Raw genomic sequence first — 27,698 nt, forward strand, 5'->3', positions numbered from 1 at the left:
CATGGTTTGACACTCTGTTCACCTAGTCTACAGCTAATTATTCCTGGATATTCAGAAACTACCTTTCAAGAAGTCCACCTAATACCGCAGCAATGATGTAATTTTCCAGTCTAGCTAGTGCCCAAAGACAAGCAAAGAACCATTTGAAGTAATTGGAGAGAAAAGTACTTGGAGAACTGGGATTAATTAGCTCTAGACTAGTTACTGCCTGAAGTCCACCCAACATATAAAAACAAGACTAGAGAGGGTCAAACTGTCCCAAAGAAACTTAACTACATCCCAGAGCATAGCTTCAGAATATTTATAAGATGGTGATGGCTCCACTCCCTACACATGACTCAGCCATATTGCCTTGCTTCCATGGCTGCCCGGCTTTCCTAACTGTAAGAAACATAAACATATGGAGATTAAATAATACATTTCTTAATAACAAACAGGTTACTGAAGAAATCAAAAGGGAAATCAAAAAATTTCTAGAAACAAATGACAGTGAAAACACAAGAACTCAAAATTTATGGGATGCAGCAAAAGCAATTCTAAGAGGGAAGTTTATAGCAATACAATCCTACCTCAAGAAACAAGAAAAACATCGAATAGACAACCTAACTTTACACCTAAAACAACTTGGAAAAATAAAAATAAAACAAAACACCAAAATTAGTAGAAGGAAATAAATCATAAAGATCTGAGCAGAAATAAATGGAAAAGGAATGAAAGAAACAATAGAAAATATTACTAAAAGCTGGTTCTTTGAGAAGATAAACAACACTGACAAATCTTTAGCTAGGCTCATTAAGAAAAAAAGAGAGAAGAATCAAATCAACAAAATTAGAATGAAAAAGGAGAGGTTACAACAGGCAGTGAAGAAATACAAAGAGTTATGAGACTACTATGAACAACTATATGGGAAAAAATGGATAACCTGGAAGAAATGGACAGATTCTTAGAAAAGTTCAATCTTCAAGACTTAACCAGGAAGAAATAAAAATTATGAACAACCCAGTTACAAGCACTGAAATTGAAGCTGTGATCAAAAATCTGCTAAGAAACAAAAGTCCAGGACCAGATGGCTTCACAGGAGAATTCTATCAAACATTTAGAGAAGAGCTAATACCTATCCTTCTAAAACTCTTTCAAAAAATTGCAGAGGAAGGAACACTACCAAACTCATTCTATAAAGCCACCATCACCCTGGTACCAAAACCAGAGAAAGACAACACACAAAAAAAGAAAACTACAGGCCAATATCACTGATGAACATAGATGCAAAAATCCTCAAAAAAAAAAAAAAAAAAATGTTAGCAAACAGTTCAGTAACATATCAAAACACTCACACACCATGATCAAGTTGGATTTATTCCAGGGTGTAAGAGTTCTTCAGTATACACAAATCAATGTGATACACCATATTAACAAATTAAAAGGTAAAAACCATATGATAATCTGAATAGATGCAGAAAAAGCCTTTGACAAAACTCAGCACCCATTTATGACTGCTGGTGCTGCTGCTAAGTCACTTCAGTAGTGTCCAACTCTGTGTGACCCCATGGACTGCAGCCTACCAGGCTCCTCCATCCATGGGATTTTCCAGGCAAGAGTACTGGAGTGGGTTGCCATTGCCTTCTCCTCATTTATGACTAAAACTCTTTAAAAAATGGGCACAGAAGGAACCTGCCTCAACATATTAAAAGCCATATATGAAAAACCTACAGCAAACATTATTCTCAATGGTGAAAAACTGAAAGCATTCCCCCTAAGATCAGGAACAAGACAACGCTGTCCATTTTCACCACTGTTATTCATCATAGCTCTGGAAATCCTAGCTATAGCAATCAGAGAAGAAAAGGAAATAAAAGGAATCCAGATAAGAAAAGAAGTAAAACTCTCACTGTTTGCATATCATTGATGACATGATACTAATAGTAACAGATAATTACTAAAGATAGTATCAGAAAATTACTAGAACTAACAGTGAATTTAGAAAGTTGCAAGGTACAAAATCAATACACAGAAATCACTTGCATGTCTATATACTAACAATGAAAAATCAGAGAGAGAAATTAAGGAATAAATCCCATTCACCTTTGCAACAAAAAGAATTTCCTACCTAAGGAGACAAAAGAACTGCACACAGAAAATTATAAGATACTAATGAACTAAATCAAAGATGATATAAACAGATGAAGAGATATTCTATGTTCCTGGGTAGGAAGAATCAATACTGTGAAAATGACTATACTACCAAGCACAGTCTACAAATTCAATGTGATCCCTATCAAATTACCAATGGCATTTTTCACAGAACTAGAACAAAAAGTTTCACAATTCATATGGAAACACAAAAGACCCTGAATAGCCAAAGAAGTCTTAAGAAAGAAGAATGGAGCTGGAAAAATCAACCTTCCTGACTTCAGACTATACTACAAAGCTAGAGTCATCAAGACAGTATGGTACTGGCACAAAACCCAAAATATAGACCAATGGAACAAGATATAAAGTCCAGAAATAAACCCATGCACCTACGGGTACCTATTTTTGACAAAGGAGGCAAGAATATACAATGGGGCAAGGACGGTCTCTTCAATAAATGGTGCTGGGAAAACTGAGGAAGTCAAGAAACACCTGGAGTAACAGGCAAAATTGGCCTTGGAGTACAGAATGAAACAGGGAAAAGGCTAATAGAGTTTTGCCAAGAGACTGCAATGGTCATAGCAAACATCCTCTTCCAGCAACACCAGAGAAGACTCTACACATGGACATCACCAGGTGGTCGACACCAAAATCAGATTGAGTATATTCTTTGCAGCCAAAGATGGAGAAGCGCTATATAGTCAGCAAAAACAAGACCAGGAGCTGACTGTGGTTCAGATCATGAACTCCTCATTGCCAAATTCAGACTTAAAGAAAGTGGGCAAAACCAGTAGACCATTCAGGTATGACCTAGATCAAATCCCTCATGCTTATACAGTGGAAGTGAGAAATAGATTTAAGGGCCTAGATCTGATAGATAGAGTGCCTGATGAACTATGGATGGAGGTTCATGACATGGTACAGGAGACAGGGATCAAGACCATCCCAGTGGAAAAGAAATGCAAAAAAGCAAAATGGCTGTCTGGGGAGGTCTTACAAATAGCTGTGAAAAGAAGAGAAGTCAAAAGCAAAGGAGAGAAGGAAAGATATACCCATTTGAATGCAGAGTTCTGAAGAATGACAAGGAGAGATAAGAAAGCCTTCCTTAGCGATCGATGCAAGAAATAGAGGAAAATAATAGAATGGGAAAGACTAGAGATCTCTTGAGGAAAATTAGAGATACCAAGGGAACATTTCATGCAAAGATGGGCTCAATAAAGGACAGAAATGGTATGGACCTAACAGAAGCAGGGGGTATTTAGAAGAGGTGGCAAGAATACACAGAAGAACTGTACAAAAAAGATCTTCACAACCCAGGTAAGTACATTGGTTTGATCACTCACCTACAGCCAGACATCCTGAAATGCAAAGTCAAGTGGGTCTTAGGAAGCATCAGTACAAACAAAGCTAGTGGAGGTGATGGAATTCCAGTTGAGCTATTTAAAATCCTAAAAGATGATGCTGTGAAAGAGCTGCATTCAATATGCCAGCAAATTTGTAAAACTCAGCAGTGGCCACAGGACTGGAAAAGATCTGTTTTTATTCCAATCCCAAAGAAAGGCAATGCCAAAGAATGCTCAAACTACTGCACAATTGTACTCATCTCACATGCTAGTAAAGTAATGCTCAAAATTCTCCAAGCCAGGCTTCAGCAATATGTGAACCATGAACTTCCAGATGTTCAAGCTGGTTTTAGAAATGACAGAGGAACCAGAGACCAAATAGCCAACATCTGCTGGTTCATGGAAAAAGCAAGATAGTTCCAGAAACACACATATTTCTGCTTTATTGAGTATGCCAAAGCCTTTGACTGTGTGGGTCACAATAAACTGTGGAAAATTCTTAAAAGAGCTGGAGATACCAGACCACCTGACCTGCCTCTTGAGAAACCTGTATGAAAGTCAGGAAGCAACAGTTAGAACTGGATATGTAACAACAGACTGGTTTCAAATAGGAAAAGGAGTATGTCAAGGCTGTATATTGTCACCCCGCTTATTTGCTTTCATTCAGAGTATATCATGAGAAAATCTGGGCTGGAAGAAGCACAAGCTTAAATCAAGATTGCTGGGAGAAATATCAATAACCTCAGATTTGCAGATGACACCACCCTTATGGCAGAAAGTGATGAAGAACTAAAGAGCCTCTTGATGAAAGTGAAACAGTTGGCTTAAAGCTCTACATTCAGAAAATAAAGATCATGGCATCCAGTACCATCAGTTCATGGGATATAGATGAGGAAACAGTGGAAACAATAGCTGACTTTATTTTTTGGGCTCCAAAATCACTGCAGATGACAACTGCAGCCATGAAATTAAAAGACGTTTACTCCTTGGAAGGAAAGTTATGACCAACCTAGACAGCATATTAAAAAGCAAAGACATTACCTTGTCAACAAAGTTCCATCTAGTCAAGGCTATGGTTTTTCCAGTAGTCATGTATGGATGTGAGAGTTGGACTATAAAGAAAACTGAGCACAGAAGAATTGATGCTTTTGGACTATGGTGTTGGAGAAGACTCTTGAGAGTCCCCTGGACTTCAAAGAGATCCCGCCAGTCCATCCTAAAGGAGATCAGTCCTGGGTGTTCATTGGAAGGTTGTTGTTGAAGCTGAAACTCCAATACTTTGGCCACGTGATGCAAAGAGCTGACTCATTTAAAAAGACCCTGATGCTCAGAAAGATTGAGAGCAGGAGGAGAAGGGGACAACAGAGGATAAGATGGTTTTATGGCATCACTGAATCAATGAACATGAGTTTGGATGTACTCTAAGTGTGGTGATAGACAGGGAGGCCTGACATGCTGTGGCTCATGGAGTTGCCAAGAGTTGGACAGGACTGAGGGACTGAACTGAAACTGAAACAGGTAAAAGAAATTAGAAGACTTCCTAACACCATACACAAAGATAAACCCAAAATGGATTAAAGACCTAAATGTAAGCTCAGAAACTTTAAAACTCTTAGAGGAAAACATAGGCAAAACACTCGATGTCATAAATCAAAGCAAGATCCTCTAAGACCCACCTCCTAGAATAATGGAAATAAAAGCGAAACTAAACAAGTGGGACCTAATTAAACTTAGAAGCTTTTGCACAGCAAAGGAAACTATAAGCAAGGCTAAAAGACAACCCTCAGAACGGGAGAAAATAATAGCAAATGAAACAACTGACAAAGGATTAATTTCCAAAATATTCAAGCAGCTCATAAAACTCAGTACCAGAAAAACAAACAACCCAATCAAAAAGTGGGAAAAAGACCTAAACAGACATTTCTCCAAAGAAGACATGCAGATGGCTAACAAACACATGAAAAGATGCTCAACATCCCTCATTATTAGAGAAATGCAAATCAAAACTACAATGAGATATCACCTCACACCAATCAGAATGGCCATCATCAAAAAGTCTACAAACAATAAATGCCTGAGAGACTGTAGAGAAAATGGTACATTTTTGCACTGTTGGTGGGAATGTAAACTGATACAGCTATTGTTTAAGATGATATGGAGATTCCTTAAAAAACTAGGAATAAAACCACCGTATGACCCAGCAATCCCACTTCTAGGCATATACCCTGAGGAAACCAAAATTGAAAAAGACAGATGTATCCCAGTGTTCATTGTCGCACTGTTTACAATAGCTAGAACATGGAAGCAACGTAGATGTCCATTGACAGATTAATGGATAAAGAAGTTTTGGTACATAAACACAATGGAATATTACTCAGTCATATAAAGGAACACATTTGACCCAGTTCTAATGAGGTGGATGAACCTTGAACCTATTAGACAGAGTGAAGTAAGTCAGAAAGAGAAAGATAAATATTGTATTCTAACGCATATACACAGAATCTAGAAAAATGGTACTGAAGAATTTACAAGGCAGCAATGGAAAAACAGACATAGAGAATAGACTTATGGACATGGGGAGAGGGTGAGATTGTATGCAAAGAGTAACATGGAAACTTACTTTACCATATGTAAAATATATAGCCAACAGGAATTTGCTATATGGCTCAGTAAATTCAAACAGGGGCTCTGTATCAACCTAGAGAGTTGGGATGGGAAGGGAGATGTGAGGGAGCTTCAAAACGGACGGGATATATATGTATACCTTTGGCTGATTCATGTTGATATTTGACAGAAAACAAAATTCTGTAAAGCAATTATCCTTCAATAAAAAATAAATTAATTAAAAAATATTTATAAGAACAGGAGAATATCCAACACCTAAGAATGTGCAACTCACAGTTCCTGGTTTCCAGTCAAAGATTACTAGGCCTACAGAGAAATAGGAAAGTATGATCCATAATAAGAAGAATAATCAGTCATCTGGAACCCAGTCAAAATAGTCACAGCTGTTAAAATTGGCAGACAGTGACATTAAGGCCATTTTAACCAGCAGCTATATAAAACATTGAAGTGAAGTGAAATAAATTGACCTTATAAGGTAATATTTGAAAAAATAAGATAATAGTTCTTGGAATGGAGCCCTAGTATTAGAAAATACTATGATCAAATGGGTTAAAAATCAACATTGATTGGGAGTATCCAAGTAAATTCTTATGGGATTTTGTAGGAAATATAAAAATATTGCTTTAGAAAAAGTATCACATTTGGAGTCATTCCAAGTCAGTTTCACTCTCTCATCATTTACTACTTTTGTGACTTTGAACAAAATATTAACAACTATGAAGTTGTTTCCTTACCTGAAACATAGGGATAAGAATAAAAGTATGTCAAATTGATATAAAAATGTTCTAAATCAGTGACATACAACACATTATATACATGAATATGTATATATATATATATATACATATATACCTTTAAATTATATACTTTGCATATGAACACACATTCATGTATATCCCATAACAGTCAGATATGTCATGTACCAAGAAACAAAACAAGTAAGTTTGCATAACTAAAGGTGATGAAATATTGAGAGAATAGCATCACTTTTTCACCAGCTCTGTAAAGCCTATTATACAGATATGTTTTATAAACTTTATATTAAGCTACAAAAGTCTTTCAGACTTTTTCTCAGGACATGTGATGACTCTAAGGGCTTTAAAAATCATAGGAGAGTTCATAGAATTTTCAGTCTACAGCTTAAAGATAAAAATGAGTTCAGGGAAGCCAACATTGTTCTCCAAGTCAGAAAAATAACTATTGTGAACCCTTGCAAGCTGTCAGGATTATGACAATAGAAAACTTCAAAAAAGTGTTAATGAATGGGGAAAGGCAGGAATAAGGCTTCTTCATTTTAGTGGTAAGGTTACAGTGGGTCACTTGGAGTCTGAAGAAATATGATTGAAAAGAGTGAAAAGGCAACTTATGGAAGCTTGGATTATAAATTTCTGCTATCTTTTCAGTTTTTGAGTTTTAAAGAAACCTAGGAAAGAGCTTAGCTCTTGGAGATGGATGGGTAGGGGCAGACCTTACTGGGTACAGTCACTGCTGTATTGAAAATTATGTATAAAAAAGAGGAATTTTTTACTGAGTGAGTTTATAGCTTTCCAGTCCCTAGGGGATTTGTAAAAACACACCACTTAGCATTTTTGGTAGGATAGATTGGCTATTTAACTACATCACTGGAATAAATTAGTATTCTCTACTGACCAGGGATTTTATTCTCTCCATATTATGAACATAAATTTAATGATATACTCAAAACAAAAATTAGCTGAATCATAATAAACGTTATAGACATCTCAAAATTTCCCAATGATTTGAGTTTTTACTACACATAAATGTGACTAAACAACAAAATTCAAAAGTTAATCAAGTATCTTATAGTCACAAAAAATAAATAAGTATACATACTGCTACACTGTATAGTGTGCTGGCTACTTTTAAGAATCTACTTTTTTACTCATAGAAGAGTCTCTCTCTCTATCTCCATAAGCCAATATTGACTGGAAATATCTCTGTCATATTTTAGATCTGGGTATTATTAATATTACTGGGGAAGGAGGGTCTGGATCATGTAGCTTGACTTTTCATGCTGATCCTCACTCATTAAACTAAAAGCACAGACTGATATGAAACAAGCAAATGAAAGCCTAGCTGCATCTTGTAATCTCTCTTCATCTTTGGATCTGTTTGAGGTGCTTCAGAATTTTCTGTGAAGATTTACTTATGTATTTTGGGGGTTAACCTGTATAGTAATATAAAAGCCTATTGTAAGCATTCTGAATCCCCAGGATGAGCACTTTGTAACTGAGTACTGCCATGGATTTTAGGACTGTATTTGTGGTTTTCTTTCATATTGCATATTGGGAATAGGAACTACTAAAGACACAATGGGTTTCCCTGATGCTCAGCCGATAATCTGCCTACAATGCAGGAGACCTGGATTTGATCCCTGGGTTGGGAAGATCCTCTGGAGAAGCAATGGAAACCCATTCCAGTATTCTTGCCTGGAAAATTCCATCTACAGAGGACCCTGGTGTGCTACAGTCCACGGGGTTGCAAAAGAGTCAACCATGACTGAATGACCAAACCAAAGACACAGTATCTAAGATTCAATGTGTTGCTTCTCCAACTTGAACCTTTACATATTTGTGGGTCTATTTAAGTATTTTGGCAAGAAGTATTATCAATTTATTTGCTACACACATACTTACACACACACACACACACACACACACACACCTGCTTCATCAGAAGCTTGTTAGCTACTTTATAAAAGTAAATGTCAAAACACAGTTAACTTTGGAATTCAGTTAAACATACCTCCCATTCTTCCTTTCCTAACTTCTGTACATCTGCTCGGGCGGGAAAGGGAAAATGTACCACATGATGGCTCAGAATGCTGGCAAGAACCATACCCTACCCCCACACACATTTTCAAAATGTGAAGCATCATAACATCTGTTTTTCTTTTAAATTAAAACAGGCAGTGAGATAAGTAAGACAATGATGACATTGTGCATGGATAAAAAATTAAAAGTAACTTCCTTCACTCTTTATAATAGGCTCCAATTTCATCCACCTCATTAGAACTAATTCAAATGTATTCTTTTTAATGGCTGAGTAATACTCCATTGTGTATATGTACCACAGCTTTCTTATCCATTCATCTGCTGATGGACATCTAGCTTATTATACAGAGTGAAGTAAGCCAGAAAGAAAAACACCAGTACAGTATACTAACGCATATATATGGAATTTAAAAAGATGGTAACAATAACCCTGTATACGAGACAGCAAAAGAGACACTGATGTATAGAACAGTCTTTTGGACTCTGTGGGAGAGGGAGAGGGTGGGATGATTTGAGAGAATGGCATTGAAATATGTATAATATCATATATGAAACAAGTCGCCAGTCCAGGTTCGATGCACGATACTCGATGCTTGGGGCTGGTGCACTGGGACGACCCAGAGGGATGGTATGGGGAGAGAGGAGGGAGGAGGGTTCAGGATGGGGAACACATGTATACCTGTGGCAGATTCATTTTGATATATGGCAAAACCAATACAATATTGTAAAGTTAAATAAAATAAAATTTAGAAAAAAGTTACAGAAAAAAAAATAAGTAAAAGTAAACTTCCCAAAATAAAAGTAATACAACAACTTCAGTGACATCTGAATTCCCAACCCATGCTTATTTCCCTTGGCATGTGAAAGATATGTTACAATTCTTGCTGGATTGTTCATATCTTGAAATGTCTGATTTATAGTGCTTTTAGTTACTGTATGACATTTAATGAATATGAGTTCAACATTTTAAATCAGAAGAGTATATTACATTTTAAAATGTATAATCCAAATTATACAATGCAAATTTCTAAATTAGGAGAAATATCTTGTCTCCAAATATATCTAGTTCCATGGTGAATCTAAGCATTAAATGAGGATTATATATATATGTGTGTGTGTGTGTAGTAAAATCATGATCAAAATATCCTAATTTTGTGAAAATCCTCAGTATTGACTGCTTCCTGCTCCTCCTACACCCAATTCTCTCTGGTGCACACAACTCTCCTGGGTGATAATTAGAAGCAGGAGAGTAATTTTAGTTAAGTGTCTGATACTGATTACATCCCAGTTGGCACATATCATAAGGATGTTATATTTTTGTGACTTATTAATCTACATTTCATTCTAAGCATTGATATCAGTTGGTAAAATTTGCTATATACAATGGACATAATGTGTACATGATTAATTATCTACACTGACTTTGGCCACTGTAAGAGAAACAGTTTCATACCAAGAGACTCTGGCAGATAGCTAAACCTAACTCTCTTATCTATCATAAATAATGCAAACTAATACTGTCATATTCTCACTCATTTCCTGTGGCATAGTCCATTTCAGACTTATCTCTAGATCTTCCCCATGGTAGGGCTAGACAGCATGTGGTTTCGTCTCTAAATACTATTTATTTCATTTGCAAGTGGTTTTCCTTGTAAAAATATTAGTTAACCCTCAGACAACATGGGTTTGAACTATACAGGTCCACTTATATGTGGACTTTTTTTTTCAATAAATAATACTGTACTATCTGAGGTTGCTTGCACCTGTGAATGCTGAACCATGGGACAGGGAGGACCACTGTAAAGAGATACTTGGATTTTCGACTGTGTGGCCATTGGCACCCCTAACCCTTGAGTTGTTCAAGGTTCATCTACACTGGGGCTTGAATATGGGGGCTTTAATCAGTCACCTGTATATGAGTTTTCCCAGGTGGCTCAGTGGTAAGGAACACATCAGGTAATGCAAGAGATGCACAAGACTTGGGTTCGATCCTGGAGTCGGGTAGATTCCCTAAAGGAGGAAATGGCACCCTACTCCAGTATTCTTGCCTGGGAAATCCCATGGACAGGGGAGCCTAGCAGGCTACAGTCCATGGGGCTGCAAAGAGTCAGACACAACTAAGCGACTAAATGACAACAATAACAATAACATCTGTATTATGTGGTAAGCATCCTATTGCCAGGGCAACAAGGGGTGACAGCATCATATTATCTGAAATCTGAAGTATGCTTACCAAAACCCCTACTGCATTCTTATCTCATCAAGTTGCAGTAATATACAATCTCTGCAGTTCCTGAATAGTTATTTTGTTTCTGTACAAGGTCTTATAACCTCTATATATTTTCCTGATTTCATATGGTATTTCATATATGGCTTTTCTGCTAATTAACATTGATTTCTCTTTCCCCATACTAATAATATAAATTCCCTTTGTGATCAATGTTGTATATACATTCCATCTGTAATGTTGCCAACTCTATTAAGTCAGGTTATAGTGAAACTGTTCAAATGGCTTTTATCTAATTCATATTATATGCATTTCTATAGAAACAACTGACGTCTCCTCAGAAATAAGAAAGTTGTTTAGGTAACACACTGGAATTAAGGCTGACGAATCTGCATTTACAGTATGTGTTATGTAAATAGTATATGAAAATAAATCGGGATGCCAGAGTGATTTAGCCCATTTCACCACGGTTACAAGGGATGTAGAAACATTAGATATAAATCATACCATGTATTATTTAAACCATAAGCATAGTATTGTTTCATTGTCAGTCCTGAGTCAGTAAGATTCCCTGGAGCAGGGATAGACTAACCCACTCCAGTATTCTTGGGCTTCCCTGGTGGCTCAGACAGTAAAAGAAACTGCCTGCTATGTGAGAGACCCTGGGTTTGATTCCTGGGTTGGGAAGATCCACTGGAAGAGGGCCTTGCAACACACTCCAGTATTCTTGCCTGGAGAATCCCCATGGACAGAGGAACCTGGTAGGCCACAGTCCACGGGGTTGCAAAGAGTCAGACATGACTGAATGACTAAGTACAGCACACACACATGGTATTGTTTCAGTGTCAGAGCTAGAAAATATACAACTATTTCCTGTCACTTATGTGTTTATTTCTGAAGTCTCTATAGAAAGAGGGTCAAAGAAAAATGATGAGAATTCTGCTTCTCAAGAAGCAATGTTTAATGGGCAACTAAAACTACTTACTTTCTTAATGATCAAATTTTTTTTTAATTCTCATAATTTAAGCATCAGTATTTATCTTTAAAAAGCAGGTATGTATTTATGGTTATAGTTATATTTTTCCTTCTTTAAAAAAAACTATTAACTAAATTGTATTTTTATACCTGATTATATTTTAGATCAAAGACATACTTTATTTTCAATGAACAAAGCATTTTGACATATAGTTATTTCTTGAGAAATTATGGTGAAAAGAGTACAGGATTTGTAGTCATTGGTTATCAGTTTGAGTCCCAGCTCTCTTGCTCACATCCAGAGTCTGAAGTATCCCATTATACTTTCTAATCCCTTATATCCCCTTGTTGTAAAAGTGAGCATAACAACTTACTAGGAGGTATAAGAACTAAATCTCATGAGTGTCTCTCACATTGTATTTACTTAATATGTAGTATTAAGCCTCATAATTACTATTTCATCCTAACAAGATATTTTTAATGTATTATTGTATCATTTATGAATATGAAGAATAAGTGGAGGCCCAAAGTAGTTATGACTCCTAATTATGTTTTAAAATCACACTAATTTACACTTCTAAAATCATTTATCCTGACATTATATTTGATGAGACCCTGTGTTATGTAGGGGAAAATAAAGTATTGCATGGTATCCATTGTATTTTCAAAAGGGAAATAGAAATTCTTCAGCAAGATTACAATCTAAATGAGAGAATAGGTTGTAGGTACAAAAAAAGTTTGTGAGGATGTGAAATGGTGAGTATGTCACATGATGAAGTTCAGTAGTTGATATGCACAGGGTTAGTAGGACGCTTAGTACGAGCTTGATGAAGTCAGAAGTTGTGTGATCTCTGTTGGCACTCTAGTGTTTGAAGTGGGCCTTGCATGTTTGCATAGGCTCCAGAGTGTATGGCTCCTGAGCCAGAACTGAAGAGGAACATGTTGGCTTAGGAGGCAGACAGCTCTATGTTGAAGCCTGGTTCAACCAAGGATTAACTGTATACTTCTAAGCAGGTTGCTACACTCTTCTGGGCCTGTCTTCTCATTTATGCAATGGGTACAACGATAGTTCAATACTCTCTACTGATGATAGATAGGGGCTTCTCAGGTGGCTCAGTGGTAAAGAAACTGCCTGCCAATGCAGGAGATGCAAGAGATGCACGTTCAGTCCCTGGATCAGGAAGATCCCCCAGAGAAGGAAATGGCAACCCACTCCAGTATTCTTGCCTGGGAAACCCCGTGGACAGAGGAGCCTGGTGGGCTACAGTCCATAGGGTTACACAGAGTTGAACACAACTGAGCATGCACATACACTATCTATTAAGGTTACTGTGAAAATGAAGTGAGCTAATGCATGTAAAGTTCTGAACACTGTGTCTGGCACACTATAAACATTTAAAACATTGTGACTTCTACTCCAGTGAAGAATCACAGAAGCAGGTCAAACAAATTCACAGGTAAGAAAATATACATTATGTGCATAAAAGAAGTAGATAACAAAAAAATAGATAATTCGGGTTTGGGTTGAGTGTTATAAATATTAAGTAGTTTATTAGTTTGGGTCAGGTTATAAGTAAGCTTTGAATGCTTGGAATTTAGACTTTACACAGTAGTCAGAGAAGATCTTTTAAAATTTCATAAGCCATGTGATAAGATCATCCAAGTATTTATGTAACTATTGAAAAACTGCCTTCCAAAACAGAATTATGAACAGGAAGAAGATTACAAAAGGTCCCTGCCATACTTTAAGTTTCAAGTGAAATTGAAACGCACATATTAAATAAAATGATAAACTGATAAAAGAGAGCTGAAGGTGGTACCTGATATCTCCACTGTTCTTTGCATAGTTATACCAGCTAATTAATTAAACTTAAATTTTGAAAGAACTAAAGATCATATTTTTATGAAAATATGTCACAAAAACTGAAAGCTGGTGGACAGGACTGAGGTGGCAATGTTTAGAAGAGGGAGAAGTCTAGGATGAGCACAGGATTAAGGATATTTGTCCTGTTCCTACCAGTGACCGTTTCAGTTTCTACGCAAAATCCTTCTTACTCTTTCTGGACTCTACTGTCCACATTTATAAGACAAGGAGAAAATTTAACCAAGTGGTGTGAAAAAAGCCAAATATAATTTTAATATTAACAACCCTAACTTGATTAGGAAAATAAATATTCTTGCTGCTGCTGCTGCTAAGTCGCTTCAGTAGTGTCCGACTCTGTGTGACCCCAGAGAAGGCAGCCCACCAGGCTCCGCCATCTCTGGGATTCTCCAGGCAAGAATACTGAAGTGGATTGCCATTTCCTCCTCCAAAGCATGAAAATGAAAAGTGAAAGTGAAGTCGCAGTCGTGTCCGACTCCTAGCGACCCATGGACTGCAGCCTACCAGGCTCCTCCATCCGTGGGATTTTCCAGGCAAAAATACTGGAGTGGGTTGCCATTTCCTCCTACAGGGGATCTTCCTGACCCAGGGATTGAACCTGCATCTTCTGTGGCTCTTGCATTGATAGGAGGTTCTTTGCCTATATCATCTAATTTGCTATGCCTTGGTTTTATTAAACAGTGAATACCATACTTGAGACCACTTTATAAGAAGTGTTTTCTCTTCATTTATGTTTAAGTTCAGGAATCACAGAGAAAAGAAAGTATTTTCTCATATCTCTTCTCTCAGTGGCTACAGAGATACACATTCTCTATTTAATATTTTAGCACCTGTTTTTGTCAAGAATGCATTTTATCCTCTTCCACAGCTTTGCTTATTTGAATGAAAAGTCCTACAGTGAAAAACAGAAATGAAAACAAATGAAAAGCAAAAGACTCTTAAAATAACGTAGAGTCTGTAACTAGCTTTAGGAAGCAGATTACAATCGGTGATAATATTCTTTATTTTTATTTGTTTTTATACTCCAGGCCTGAACAAAGTAGCAGTATAATAATTTTCTTGCAGAAGTGTTGTTTGTCTCAAGGATTTGAAAAACAAATACCAATATTTATCTCTTTGTTTTTTTTCCCCCTACAATTATGAATGCCCAGCTAAAGCATCTGATCTTGAGTTAGCAGAATTTCCTTAAACAAAAATGGTCTGTATATGGATTTTCACAGCTTTACCATCCATGTGCTCCATCAGTGAAACTGTATTAAGATTTAGAAGTTTTATTAGAGATCAGCTACCCACCACTGCTGATCCAGCTGGGATGAATCATAAAATATCAGAACTAAAGGGATAGCAAGATTAGGGAACAGGCCCAAATATATTCAACACTTCATTACTGAATATGAGTGCATCATTTCTTTATCTACAATCTTAAATATAAGCTGTCAATACAGGATCGACTTAGATCAACATGAAATATGAATAACTACTAAAAAAGAAGACGTTGGAGACTGAGAAAAATAGGGAAGATAAAGTAAATATACAGCATCCAAAAATATAATAGTGACAGTTATTATAACTGTCCTATTTGGGGGACTGAATTCTTTACTACCAGTGATAATAAATAAGGAGGATGTTAGATGACCTTGAAAGGAGGAGATGGCAGAGCTTAATCATGCTGGAATCTGGCAAGGAATTTTCAAGCGGGGTGGAGGGACAGAAACCTGTATCATTATTTAAAAAGGGCAGAGAAAGTGCCTTACATATAGTGCCATATACACATATTGGCAGGAATCCATGTTGATGTTAAATATGTTAGTAAAGTCTTCAAAATGTTTCTCATACAAAGAACCCAGTTACTCCTTATGTAATAAGGCATGCTAGGAGAGGTTAAAAAAAAAAAAAAAGTTAAACTCTATGTCAAAGTCAGAATATTCTTCATTCTTGAGATATAGAAATTATAAATGAAAAATAACTATTAGCTGTTCTAATATGTCTTGTTTCTGACAGGAAAATAATGTCCTTGGTTATCCTTATTTCAAAGTGAACCACTTACAAAATATATTATTATTGATAAAAATAAATTATCCCTATGACTGTTAAGACTTTCTTAAATGAGATTTGGTCTTTAACATAAAATTGTATTACATTTCATCTTCAGTAAGCACCTTATTTCTATGCTTGATATGTATTTTAATTTCCACTTGGGGGAAGTCATATCTTAAGATAGAAAAAAACACCATTTTGTTGAGAAGCTAATGCAACTCATTGTGAAAGCTTCAACAGAAGTTTTGGGAGAAAGGACTATTTAAACACTTTTGTGGTGAGTCTTTCTTAGGGGAAAAAAAGATTGAAGCAATTTTTAGCTTTCTTAGCTTGCTTGTGTGTTGTTTGTTCTTTTTTCCCCTTCCTCACCCCAGTAATATCCATGCATCCTCTGTTATTCTTGGGTACCATTCAGTGGCATGAATTCTCAGTCATCTTAGGAAGTCTTGGTCTTTTGTGATTGGGTTGTGAAGAGTTAGATGTGTAGATGACATTTTGATAGGGCTCTTTTGACCTATGCACCTATTTTGATGCTAGAAACTTTTAGACATGCCACTTTGATGTGTGATTTTGATACAGGGTTGGTTTAGACTTGGCTTACAAAGTCATTCAGCCTCATCCTATCACTAAACTGACCTCACCCTGCAATGAGGATGAAGGATGAGGTATGTTCTGAGCCTGGAGCAGGTGTTAGGATCTGGACCAAAGATGAAGCAGACAGTTAGAGACCCTGGGAATGAGGTCCAATCCATTGTAAACTTCATGTAGCTAAGAGTAAGTACTTCACTCCCTTACACATACCTCAGTATCCATCACCTGTTATAAGAAGCACATGAACATTATCTCAGGACTCACCTGGATCCATGGTTGCTTTATCTCAAGTTTGCTCATTTTTTTTTTCCCCACAAACTTTAAGGTCCATGGAAAAGTGGTATTTGAAACACAGTCACATTTAAGATCATTATTATATCTGAAAGGCCTAGGACACTCAGTTTTTTATTACATTGCTATCAGCTAGCTCTCACTGTACTAATTACATTTAATATTGTGAAACATTTTTAAACTGACAATTTGGTACACAAAAGTGATACTCAGAGACTAACATAGACCACAATCCAAACATGTATCTTTATTTTGTCTTACTATAAAGGTAACATCCAATCATGGAAACTTATGAATAAATTATAAACCAAACCCCTTGGTGATTAAGGAACAAGAAGCAGAGTCTAAATCTAATGTGTTAACAGGGTCATTTCTTTTCTACTGTATTAAATTGGTCATATCAAAATGGCTATCAAATGTATTCTGTTTCCAAACATTCAAGCAAAAAACATAATTGCTTTTAAAATATGAGCATTAAAAGAATTAAATATTACTGAATTTCTACATCTGTCCCATATTTTTTTTTCTAAATCAGCATTATTAAATCCGTGTCCAAGTTTTCATTGAGGTATGAGGGCTGGTTGGCTGGTCTTTCCATTGAAATGCTATCAAAAGCATCATGGTTCAAAAGAGACTGCAAAGTCTATGTGGCTAGTGTAGCAGCCCTCTTCATAGACAGGGCCTGCTGTATGACCTGATGAGATCCTTTAGGACTAATAGGTGCTGAACTGATAGGAGGCAGCTATCTTGCTTAATAATTTCCAGCCTCTATTGTTTACCCCTTGGACTGCAAGGAGATCAAAACAGTCAGTCCTAAAGGAAATCAACCCTGAATATTCAGTGGGAAGACTGATGCTTAAGCTATAGCTCCAAAATACTTCGGCCACCTGACACAAAGAGCCAGCTTACTAGAAAAGACCCTGATGCTGAGAAAGATAGAAGGCAAAAGAAGACGGCGGCAGAGGATGAGATGGCTAGATACCATCACTGACTCAATGATGTGGATCTGAGCAAACTCTAGGAGATAGTGAAGGACAGGGAAGCCTGGTGTGCTGCAGTCCATGGGGTCGCAGAGAGTCGGACATGGCTTAGCGACTGAATGGCAAACAATTGTTTATATCAGGCTGTGGAAGAAGAGAGGTGAAATAGGAAGTAGCTGAAAAATGTTGGTGGAATGGGACCTAGGTTACATAAAGTTTAATGAATTCTTATTTCCTTTAGATGGGCTTGAGGCTTTGCCTCCTACCAGGTAGCTGGGGTGCACCATGCTGTCAGTAACATCTACCCAGGAAATGGAAGTCAGAATATTCTCTTCCTCTTTGGCTCTTACTTACACCAGGGAAACTGTAAGTACTGAAGGAACAGTGCGAGTCTTTGGGAGAGATTTGCGAGGGGAAATCTTTGACAAAAAGGTTTACCTTTTGTTTTTAAAAAAACAAGTTGCTAAGCTAATTAGTAACTGTACATGATTCCTTGGCTACTTCTTGATTATGGGTAGTAGAACCTAAAGTCATAGTTTCTTCCTTAAGGATAATTAACACCTTCATGACTTTCCTCTTCCTTGTTATTTTATTTGTTTTTAATGTTCCCTTATTAGCCAGAGGTAAAAATTAGAGATAGAAAGAGAAAGCCATTTTTATTTTAGTGTGGCAAGCTGCCACAGAACACATACAAACACATCCACACATGCAAGTCACAGCCCGACTCTCTCCTCCCTCGTTATGGGAGCTTGGTTCACTGAATGCTAAAATTCAGAATGTGAAGGTAAGGTGGCTAATTTGCTGACAGGCTTATTTTCTTTGGAAGTAATTACATATAGGTTGGATATATCTTATTATTTTATAAATAAAGAAAAAATCCTAAAACAAGGGGAATGAGTGTTTTTTAATGTATGATTATGATTAGATGATCTTTTTATCACCTGAAACACTAATTTAGCCCTCAGAACTGTTCAACCCTGAGATTAAAAATGATAACAAAAAAGATCAAAAAGTAATCTAGGCTAGTGATTGTCTTAATAAGACTAGTCTTGATATAAGAAATATGGTCATATATCATTAATTTGTTTTTTTAGTGTGGACATTGGATTCTCTAAAGACCTTGACCTATGTTTGTACAAGACTAGAGTATCTATGTACAAACGTCTATTTTTCCTTTCATTGGCATAAGGAAGTCAAGGTGGGAGATAAATGGAAAATGCAGGGCAGTGGAGGCCCTTAGCTGATGTCAGATATGTGGTTGGCACATACTAACTGAGAGTAAGGATAGAAGATGCACCTCTGGGTACAGTGAATCCTGTAGAACACAGACCATCTTCCTCTGGTCGGAGGAGAAATGGTACTTACTTCTGTGGAAGAAGTATCAGCACAAACAGAAAGCAATCATGCTAAAAACTATTCCAAAGATAAAACATAGTATTTTGTTTTATTTATGAATAGCTGTGATTCTTAAATATCATAAGATGTCCCTAAATATTTTCCATTCTTCATCATCCTAACTAATCAATGCTACATACTCAAGCTTTGGTCCAACTCTTACATTGTTATTACCCAACTGTTCTGAATTTTAGGACCACTAATCCCACATATGTATTTACAACTTTGGTGACTATCTAAGAAGAATGCTTTTTCATTTTCACATCCATCCCTTGAGGAAGGCAAACTGTACAGAGCTTTGGAAACAACTTGGTCAGATAGTGGTTTTCACATATAATGCTTGAAATAAAGGTGACTCAGTGCTTGTCTCCACCTCTCTCACCACTGAATACAGATCCATGCAGCTTACAAAGAAGGGCTCCCCTGGTGGCTCAGACAGTTAAGAATCTGCCTGCAGTGAAGGAGACCAGGGTTTTATCCTTGGTTTGGGAAGATCCCATGGAGAAGGGAATGGCAACTCACTCTAATATTCTTGCCTGGAGAATTCCATGGACAGAGGAGCTTGAAAGACTACAGTCCATGGGGTCACAAGGAATCAGTCATGACTAAGCAACTAACAGCTTACAAAGAATCATGCCTGATTTCTTGTAGCTGTAACTAAGGCTTATCTTGAGAAAAGCAGGGGAACTGGAAATGGGAAGGAACCTTCCTTATCACTCTCATCTTAACAGTGTTCCAAGAAGCAGAGCTGGGAGAGATTTAGAGATGTTTGAGAAGGAGATCCAACCAGTCCACCCTAAAGGAGATCAGTCCTGGGCGCTCATTGGAGGGACTGATGCTGAAGCTGAAAGTTCAATACTTTGGCCACCTCATGCGAAGAATTGACTCATTGGAAAAGACTCTGAAGCTGGGAGGGATTGGGGGCAGGAGGAGAAGGGGACGACAGAGGATGAGATGACTGGATGGCATCACTGACTCGATGGACATGAGTTTGAGTGAACCCCGGGAGTTGGTGATGGACAGGGAGGCCTGGCGTGCTGCAATTCATGGGGTCGCAAAGAGTCAGACATGACTGAGTGACTGAACTGAACTGAACTGAACTGAGAATCAGAGCAATATCCAGAAAGAAGTCTTGGGGCAGTAACCTTGGGCTCAAAGATCAGCAAAGTTTTGTTGTTGTTCTCAATGTTTTTATTGTTGCTTCTCTTTTTCCTTTATCTTCACACTGCCCCCAGCTTAAGTACAAAACCAAGAAGCTGTTGTTTCTCTCTCTTTATGAGGATGACAAGAGGCTTGAATCATCCTTGAATTTGTGCCTCGACCTTTTTATATGCTATAATTTGGAAACACACCATAAAGCCACTCAAAGTAACTGCGGATATCACGGGTTACTCATCTCTGCAATGCAATGTGAAAAGTCTTACAGTTCAGTTTCTAAAATATTTATCTCACATAGATATGGTTTACAATATATGCCCTTTTTTTGTGCTTTAAGCCTTATTTATTAGGAACTATTTAAATATCTTAAAAGAAAATTATAAATTTATAAGGAAACTTGAATAAGACATCAGAGAACATAGACTAAAAACTAATATATTCTGTAAATATATTTCATATTTTATTCAGATTTACCTTATTTTTAAATATAGCATCATTGTGTGTAGAACTCTATTTCATATTTTATAAAATTCTATCTTGTGTTTTAATTCCTTCTAGAGCTCTATGACCATGCTAATATATCTGACTGGGCCATAATAAAGTGGTTTTTTTCTATACCAGATTTAAAGCTTTAAACTGCTTAGAACCAGAAACTGAATTAAGAAAACCCATGGTTGTCATGGCAGCTATGAAATCCTTTTGGTGTTTCACAATAAGTATCAATCAAAAAGACGAATACAAACTGTTCTCAAAATTTGATGATCTTATTGTTCCAGGACATTTGAAAGTCCCTATTAGTCGGACATGACTGAAAACACACATTCCCACAATAGAAGAAATATCTTCCTAAAAGAATTGCACAAGCAAAATAATAGACATGCATTACTAAAAAGAATAGATTTATTTCCTCCATAGTAAATCTGTTTCAAATACCTATTAATAATATATTATCTGTTAGTGATTGAGAAAGAGAAGAACATTGTATCAGATTATGTACATAAACTAAATTCAGTATATTCCTACAATTCCCAGATTTCCAATATCAGAACACCTTACCTAGAGGCAGCTCACTAATTTTCAGTTATCACTTTTATACATTTCTTCCTACAAACAAAAACAAAAACAAAAAAACTTGTGTAAAATGACATAATAGCAATGCTCTTTGATGAAGTACCATTCTTATTCTATTTTGTACACTCTCATACCAAGGCCAACAGGGGTTAAGACAGATCTCCAAGTTTCTTTTTAAAGGTGTATTTCTACCAATAAATATATCATATTATATAGAATCACTGAAATTAGGGTAAATACATTAGGTAGCGAAATAGTTTCCTGTATATACATCCATCTTTATTTTAAGCAAACGTGTCAGTGGAGTATACTTTAAATGACTTTAGTATGAGTTTATGGGAAATTAAAAATGGGGCATCATTCTTAGTTAACATACACATTTGTAATGTTGCCCTGATGCATTTTATTTCCATGTATACTTCAAAGTATAGTATTTTCCTTGTGTGAATAAGCAATCTAAAAGAAATATTGATCAACCTACTTAAGATTATATGAAATAAGAAACCTTTTTTTTCCCCAACATATATACCAAAAACTATACAGAGCCTTTGCTTACTTCATGCTTTAAGAAAGTTGATAGTCATACTAAGTAGCCTCCCAAAGGGTTTATAATGGAAATGCTAACATAAACCAAACTCTAGTCCATAAACCAAACATTTTCCCAGTAAATTCCTAAGCTGTGAAAAAAAGTAACATGTGCAGATAAGGGACTGAACTTCTCATCACCTCAATCTATCACTTGGAGGTCAGATGGTTTCATATGTCAGAGTCAGCCTTAAAGACAAAAAGACAATAAAGAAAATCATAGAGCCTTAAGGAGTAGCTGTAGAGATTGGCATTCTTGAAGTAGATGGAAGACTGGGGAAATGAAAACTTAAGTCTGAATCTAAAGCCTTTTCTACAACCAACTGGTGAAGCCCTCTCCATCCTTCCCCTTAGACTCCCTTTTCATGTCATTGCTGAGTTTTAGCGCTGTGAAATATGTGTTAAGAAGGATAGGGGCACAGATAAAATTTTCATGCACTTAAGATGGTACATTACCAAATAAGCCAAACTAAACTTAAAACATTATTCTGAGATATAGGGGCTTGTCATTTACCACCATCTATCCAGAAGGCAGCCATGAGACCTAATTGGAAAAGTCAATCAAAATCATGTATTCCTTCTCCTTGTACTGAGTATTACTACCTTGTGTACAGCCCAGAAACACAGGGAGTATGATATGGTGGTACTCAGAAACTCACCTGCTCTTGGAGGCCTAACATGATTTTAGAACCAAAATGTGTGTTAATAAAGTTTTGAATACCCAGAAAAATAATTTCAATTTTTGTGTCCTCAATCACGGCTACCTATTCTATAGTGTCTCACATATTTGTATTACTGGTATTTTCTATATTGTTTTACATTTCTCCTGTGTGAACATATGTAAGAACTAATGATCCTTGTAGTCTATCCACCAAATGCTGCCAGAGAAACATGCCTATCACATACCTGCTCATATCTCCTTCTGTTCAACCTGTGGTTGAAAGATACATAGTAATAAACTAATACTTGTTCAACAAATGATAATCTCCCCAAAGTTTGCAACAAATATTCTTAACTTTGAGAGATGAAGAGTCTCATTCTTGAGACAAGAATTCAAGGGAGGGAAGACTTCGTAGTAAGGAACATAAAGAAGTGTGTTCAGTATATCTATTCTTTATGCAAACTACTGGAAAAAAATCCTTTTGGGTGTTGCAGACATGCAGGAAAAAAATCAGAAAAATTGTGTTTACATTTTTAAAAAAGTTTAGTTGAATTTTATCTTATTGGATGAAAAATTAGAGAAACCATGTTTACATTTTTAAAAAATTTAGTTTAATTTTATCTCATTGTGGCAAAAACTCATAACATCTACCCACATAACAAATTTGTAAGTGTGCAATATAGTATTTTTGACTATACGTACAATATTGTACAGTACATCCCTGGAATTTATTTGCCTTGCTCAGTTGAAATTGATGTCCATTAATTAGTAACTTTCTTTTTCTCCATCTTTGCAACCCTTGAGAACCGCTATTCTACTTTTTAGTTCTATGAATTTGACTACTTTCGATACCTCATATAAATGGTCATGTAGTATTTGTCTCTATGTCATTGGCTTATTTCACTTATCAGAGTGTATTGAAGATTCATCCATGTTGTTGCATGTTGCAAAATTTCCTCAGGATGGTTATCAAAACAAAACAAAACAAACAGCAACAACAACAACAAAACCAGAAGACAAAAGTATTGATGAAGATGAAGAAAAATTGGAACCCTATACACTGTTGGTAGGATTGCAAAATGGATACAGCTGCTATTTAAGAGTATGTAGGTTCCTCAAAATATTAAAAGTAGACTTACTGTATGATCTAGTAATCCCATTTTTGGATATTTATCCAAAAGAATTGAAATCATAATCTCAAAATGATATTAGGACTTTTGGGTTAACTGCAGCACTGTTTACAATAGCAAAGACATAGAGATGACCTAACTGTCCATCAAGAGATGAATGGATAAAGAAAATGTGTCATATACATATGTTGGAATACTGTTCAGCCCTAAAAAACAGGGAACATGGTTTTGTTTTGTTTTGTTTTTTTAACTGAGAAATACTGGTCTTCGCATTGAAAAATGCTTTGCATCCAAGGCCATCAGTTTGGTCCTTATGAATTATACAAGCTGAGTCCCCCACCACCTACATGCATTCTCCCTTCTTCCACTCATAACCTGAAACACTATGAAGAATCAAACTCCATAGAACATGTGATGCCTCTAACACTTTTGTCATGAAGTTTCTCCTGTCTTGCCCAAGCAATTCTAAGAACATCACCTCTTAGTCTTTCTACTTTGGCCCAAAATAATTATTGAAGATATTTCCTGACTTTCTTGGCTTCAATATTAAATTAGGACCAAAGGCTATAATGTTAGTTGTTATAGTAATTCAGACATTTTAACACCTGTTAACTACGCACTAAAGGAAATGTTGGCATTTTTTAAAAAGTAATGAAAATGAATTTAGAGAGTTTAATTAGCTAGACTTTTCATGCCAAATGTATCAAGTTGTGTTCATTTGAAATACTATTTTTAGGAAATACATAATGAAAATAGATATGTGATTAATAGAAAATCCTGAAATATTCATAAGTTTTTCTCAGCCAGGTGTTTCAGACACTGACATTTTTTTAAAATAAATTAATTTAGTACTGCTAGGTATACTTTTTTGAAAATGAAAAATGAAATTTTAATGTAATATGCTCACTTGCTTATGAAAATATAATTGAGATAAAAAGTCCCACATTGTAAACTTACTGTTGGGAAATTTAAAACAGATTGCATGTATTTGCTCATCCATTGTTGCAGTAGCTCAGTTGTGTCCAACTCTTTGCAACTCTATGAACTGAAACACACTAAGCTTCCCTGTCCTTCACTATCTCCCAGAGTTTGCTCAAACTCATGTCCATTGAGTCAGTGATGCCATCCAACTGTCTCATCCTCTGTGGCTCCCTGCTCCTCCTGCCTTCAATCTTTCCCAGCATCAGAGACTTTTCCAGTGAGTTGACTCGTCACATCAGGTGGCCAAAATATTGGAGCTTCAGCTTCAGCAGCAGTCCTTCCAATGAATAATCAGAGTTGATTTCCTTTGTTATTGACTGGTTTAATCTCCTTGCTGTCCAAGGGATTCTCAAGAGTCTTCTCTAACACCACAGTTCAAAAGCATCAACTCTTCTGCACTCAGCCTTCTCTGTGGTCCAACTCTCAGATCCACACATGACTACTGGAAAAACTATAACTTTGACTATATGGACCTTTTCCAGCAAAGTGATGTCTCTACTTTTTAATACACTGTCTAGGTTTGTCATAGCTTTTAATCCAAGGAACAAGCATCTTTTAGTTTTGTGACTATAGTCACAATCCACAGAGATTTTTGGAGCCCCAAAAAAATGATATCTGGCACTGTTTTCACTTTTTCCCATTCTATTTGCCATGAAGTGAGGAAGCTGAAACTCCAGTACTTTGGCCACCTCATGCGAAGAGTTGACTCATTGGAAAAGACTCTGATGCTGGGAGCGATTGGGGGCAGGAGGAGAAGGGACGACAGAGGATGAGATGGCTGGATGGCATCACTGACTCGATGGACATGAGTCTGAATGAACTCCGGGAGTTGGTGATGGATAGGGAGGCCTGGCGTGCTGTGATTCATGGGGTCGCAAAAAGTCGGACACGACTGAGCGACTGAACTGAACTGAACTGATGGGACCTGATGCCATAATGTTAGTGTTTTGAAAGTTGAATTTTAAGCCATCTTTTTCATGCTCCTCTTTCACCTTCATCATGAGGCTCTTTAGTTGCTCTTCACTTTCTGCCATTAGAATGGTATCATCTGTATATCTGAGGTTGATATTTCTCCCAGCAATCTTGATTCCAGCTTTTAATTTATCCAGTTCAGCATTTCATATGATGTACTCTGAATATAAGTTAAATAGGCAGGGTGACAATGTACAGCCTTGAAGTACTTCTTTCCCAATTTTGAACCAGTCCTTTGTTCCATGTCCATTTTTAACTGTTGTTTCTTGACTGGCATACAGGTATCTCAGGAGGCACGTAAGGTGGTTTGGTATTCCCATCTCTTCAAGAATATTTCACAGCTTGTTTTGATCCACATAGTCAGAGGCTTTAACGTAGTCAATGAAGCAGAAGTAGATTTTTTGCAATTCCCTTGCTTTTTCTATGGCCCAGCAGATGTTGGCAATTTGATCTCAGCTTCCTCTGCTCATCCATTACCTCCACTTTAAATATGAGCTGACCCTTCTCACTTCTTAATTTGCCAAATATCATCACCCTTGTTAGAGTGTTCTAATAAAGCAGTAAAAAAAAAGCTTTGTAAGTATTATTTTGGTTAAAATTATAATTTGTTTCAGAGTGTATAATTTATTCTTAGAGTGATATCTTCATTTTACAAGCATTAATTTAATCACAAAAAATATTGCATCATTGTTAAGACAGCATTTATATATATAAACAGAATAAAGAGAATATAAAATTTATGGAAAGTTGTGTGCTGTGGGTATAAATTTTTGTATAATTGGGTCTAGTCAAATTTATAAACAATGAAGTTTTGACCACTAAAAAAAATAAGAATTTTTATAAAGAGAAATGTTCAGTATTTATATAAACATACTTTATGTATGATTTGTGTTTTGAATTATCTTAGGTAAGCTTTCTACTTTATGATTACAAGCACATTTACCAGTGTTTTTCTGGTATATTTGTAATTTCTCTTTTTACATTTCTCAATATATCTTGACTTTATTACGCTATTGGTAAAGAACTCGCCTGCCAATGCAGGAGACATAAGAGACATGGGTTCAATCCCTGGATCAAGAAGATCCACTGGATGAGGGCCTGACAACAAATTCTGGTTTTCTTGCCTGGAGAATCTCTTGAACAGAGGAGCCTGGAAGGCTACTTGTCCACAGGGTCGCAAAGAGTCAGACAAGACTGAGGCAAATTAGCACATACACACATGAATTTATGGAATGAATTTTTTGTGTTCATTTGTTTACAGAATGCCTATCAATACTGTGAAACTACTCATAAAAATATCTGATCTTTTGTTTGCTCTAAATTGATATGATGCCTTTGTGCTCTGCTCAGTCCTTCAGTTGCATCTGACTCTTTGTGACCCCATGGACTATAATCCACCAGGCTCCTCTGTCCATGGAATTTTTCAGGCAAGAATATTGGAGTGGGTCACCATTTCTTTCTCCAGGGGACCTTCCCAACCCAGGGATCGAACCCCACGTCTCCTGTGTTTCCTGCTTGCAGGCGATTTCTTTACCTGCTGAGCCATCCCATCGGGGAAGCCCATGATGGCTTTATTATACATTAATTTTTTTATTCTGTTATTAAAAAACAAAATGGTTTTTAAATACAATTAAATTATAAGAGAAATGAGCTTAATTTTTGAAAATAAAAATTTCTCTTATTAATCAAAAAATGTGCAACCCAATACAAATCTAGGCAAATGACATGAACAGGAGATTTCCATTACCAATAAATATGAAACAAAATTTATCTTCACTCTTAATTTAGTGAAAATAAGTGAAAACAATAGCAAGGCATTTTATTTCCTTTTAAACAGAAAAGATCAACAAGTTCAATAAAATCCAGTTT

At 36.4% G+C, this 27,698-nt stretch overlaps 1 long non-coding RNA gene across 2 annotated transcripts in view; it reads left to right on the top strand.

Moving 5' to 3' along the window:
• Positions 1 to 20,147, top strand: part of LOC147379449 (uncharacterized) — a 196,484-nt gene extending 176,337 nt beyond the window's left edge. The window contains exons 2-3 of one of the 2 annotated variants that reach the window (XR_015133158.1): positions 18,118 to 18,242; positions 19,666 to 20,147. This is a non-coding gene — a long non-coding RNA (uncharacterized LOC147379449). The remainder of the gene's footprint in view (positions 1 to 18,117; positions 18,243 to 19,665) is intronic. The other variant, XR_015133152.1, reaches the window with a different exon arrangement.
• Positions 20,148 to 27,698: the final 7,551 nt, after the last annotated feature.

This window comes from Bos grunniens, chromosome 1 (assembly GCF_055505025.1).
Source record: "Bos grunniens cultivar Pamir isolate PY7600 chromosome 1, Bosgru_T2T1.0, whole genome shotgun sequence".
In the NCBI taxonomy this organism is placed as follows: Eukaryota; Metazoa; Chordata; class Mammalia; order Artiodactyla; family Bovidae; genus Bos; species Bos grunniens.